This window comes from Bremia lactucae, linkage group LG2 (assembly GCF_004359215.1).
Source record: "Bremia lactucae strain SF5 linkage group LG2, whole genome shotgun sequence".
In the NCBI taxonomy this organism is placed as follows: Eukaryota; Oomycota; class Peronosporomycetes; order Peronosporales; family Peronosporaceae; genus Bremia; species Bremia lactucae.
In genome coordinates, this window is record NC_090611.1 from 4,314,943 (window position 1) to 4,318,306 (window position 3,364).

A 3,364-nucleotide genomic window follows, 5' to 3' on the forward strand; every position below is an offset into this window, starting at 1 on the left:
TGGTGCAACCGTCGAAGCCACTGATATTGCTGGTACGCGGGAATTAACATGAGCCGGTAGTCGATATGGCCGCGAGCAAACGATTCAGAATCCGGCCACGCACCATCAGAATCCAGAAAGTCAGCAAGACACCGAAGGTTGAAAGTCGTCGCGGCATGTTGACGGTAACTTCGTTGAGGTTCAGCAACCATGCACAGACTGCGTCGCCGTGGCGCGGAGCTGTCGGATCGAGACGCCAGGAGGAATTGGAAAATAGGCTCGGCATGAAACCATATCGGTTGCTGTAATACATACCCAAGGCGAGCCGTATGGGAGAGGTCCTTCCACGTAACTTCCCACTTGATCAAATACCACAAACGCCAGATATGTCGCCACCAGTGAGATAACACATTCCACCGAAGCAAAGCTCCGTGACGCATAGGGCTGATAGTGAGGAAGTCGAGAGTTTTCCAGGGACCCCACATGGGCAAGGCCAGCGAAATAAGTCTAATTCCCGGAGTGGTCAAGTTACGCTGGGCCGATGCTGACGCAGCGATAAATTGCAGGAACACGTTGAGTTTTTGCCGTTTGGTCGCCGCTTCGATGCTAGGGATACCTAGACCCCCATTTAAGCGGGTCTGGTACAGAAACTCCTTAGGGATTAACCGAATGTGCTTAGCGTTCCGTTCGTAGCGACGCGCAAGCACAAAGCGATTAAGTGTGGACTGCCACTGCTGAACTACGTGCCGCGGTATTGGTACATGAACGGCAAAGTACCAAAGTCGGGAAAGCACCATTGTCATCGAAATAAGCAACCGGCCTTGAAAAGTTCGTTCTCTACGAAACCAGTGCTAAAAGCCTTCGTAGAAACGCCGGTCCATGAACTCGACAATGGCGGCGTCAACTGGATCCTGACCGAAGAGAATGCCCAAGAACTTAACCGTCTCACCCCGTTGTAGCACCTTGGCAACAGGAAAACAAGGCGAGGTGCTACGTCGGTTCAGAAGCATAATCACGCTCTTGGCAAGGTTGAGCCTGGCTTAGGAGCCGTCACAGTATATTTGAACTAGCTCAAGCTGCGCTTAAATACCTGAGAGCGAGCTGGATAGCAACGTGGAATCGTCCGCAAAGAAGACACTGGTGAAAGTGTGGTCGTTGGAAAGACAAACACCATGCTCCTCATGCAGCCGGAGCAGGTTACCAAGGGGTTCCATCACCATGACAAATAACAGTGCCGATAGCGGATCGCCTTGTTTGACCCCTCGGGGGGGGGGAGAAAAGAGGTTGAACGTGGCCATTGAGAAGGAGGTGAGCCTGGGGACCAGTGTAGAGATGTCTCACCCAGTTGGTAAGTTACCTCCGCAACCCATGCGATCGAGCACTTGAAACATGTAGCTCCACTCGACCCGATCATACGCTTTCTCAAAGTCGAGAAACATGGCGTAAGCGTCCTCATCGAGTTCGGTCACGAAATCTTGTAGATCAGCGAGAAACCTCACGTGTTGATGTATAGTCCGACGCTTGCCAAACGCCTTCTGGTCATCATGAATAAGATGTGGAAGAAAAGTCTGAAGGCGATACGTCAGCACCTTGTCAACGCCTTGACATCTACACCAATCAGCAAGATTGGTCTGAAGTTGCCGGGGTCATTCCGCGGACCCTTTTTGTGTAACATGCACACAGCTGACTTGCGTTGAGAGAGAAGAAGCTCACCACGTGCCAGCTGGTGGTTGAACACAATGCGCAGGTATTCACCAAATGTATCTGGTGCAATTTGATAAAAACCAGCAGTGAGGCCATCCATGCCTGGGGCAGAATTAGCTCTCATGTGTTTAAGTGCTTCAGCGAAGTCAGCACCAGCAATACGAGCATTGAGAATATCTTGGTCAGCACCTGAGAGACGTTTATCGATCGTAGACAGCAGCTGCTCTCGGCTAGCGCGGTCTGTGGGTGGTAGTGGTCCGGCAAGACTAGCAGCATCACCCATGATTGAGCCCCAATGAGCCCGGAATCTGGCTGAGATGTCCGCCGGGTTGTTAGAGATGGAGCCATCAGGAGTCCTCACCTCCTCAATGCTTATCCGGCGAAGGGACGGATCAATCGGACAGAACAAAAAACGAGAAGAAGTTTCGGAATTCTGAATGTGAAAGTCGAAAGCCGAGTCTTGCTTATAGCAACTGGATCGGTGCGCACAGTCCCGGTATGCCTCTAGTGCAGCATGAAACATTGATTGTGAAATGTCATTTCGCTTGGAGCGGTAAATGAAAGCTGCTTCGTCGAGCGTCGCTCGCGCCGCAACCAGCGCACCTTCCTGTTGCCGCCGTAAATGCCGCTGCAGAGCCAATAGCTGGCGCCGAATGGATTTCTTCCATTTTTCCCATACTTTGCCTGGATTGGATGCTTTGCGAAGGTTGTTGAGCGCCTGCTGTGCTTCACCGCGGATGGCATCGACCACATCAGGGTATTCTAGAAGATATTCAGGAAATCGCCAGTATTTGTATCCTTGGGGCTGAGCTAAGGACTTCAATGTTACTGTGTGTGCCAAATGGTCACCAGCGCCCTGTGGATCGAAGTAAGTCGGACCCCGTATAACGCGTTGCAAAAATCCGTTGACAATAGAGCGTAGTCCAGCCGGTTCAGTCGTGGCTGTGGACCGGTGTACAGACGCTTCCGGGAGTTATGAATGCGCCAGGCGTCAACGACTCCCAACTGACCTAGCCAGTCCATACACGCGCTTCGGCCAGGACGAGCAACTAATCGTGGCTGTGCCGAGTCAAGGCTAGGATTGAGAGGCGTGTTCAAGTCACCGAGGACGATGTGCGTCGCATTATCTTCAAAGCTGTTGACAGGGAGATGATTGAAAATGACAGCTTTTTCGTGATCGTCCACTGGTGAGATCACGTTATGGACGTCCAATGGGGCACTATTGACCAGTAGTCGAACGACGAGATAGCGACCAGGGACAGTCAGTTCACGAAGTTCTGCTGCCGTGTCGAAACCTGGAAAATTGGGTCGAATAAGAGTAAGGACGCCTCCCGACCGGTGCATCGTCCGCGATGTGCTGACGGCGCCTGGATCGCTGACAAATAATTTGTGCGTGAATCGAGCGTGAAGGTGAAACTGGAAGGTGGGCAGATGGTGGCTATCACGGAGCTTGGTCTCCTAAACGCAGGAGAGGCTATATTGGGAGAGCAAGTGCTCAATAAGCAGGTGTCCATTCTTCTTGATACCGTTCGTGTTGACGGTAAGCAAAGTGACGTTCTGCCACGAGACTGCAGTCTCATCCGTTCGTGAAGCCACCTTAGTGGCGTGTTGAAAGCGGCCCCGCCACTAGGACCGGCCGATTCTCTGATTTCTGAAGCTGGAGCACCTCCTCGTTCTCAGG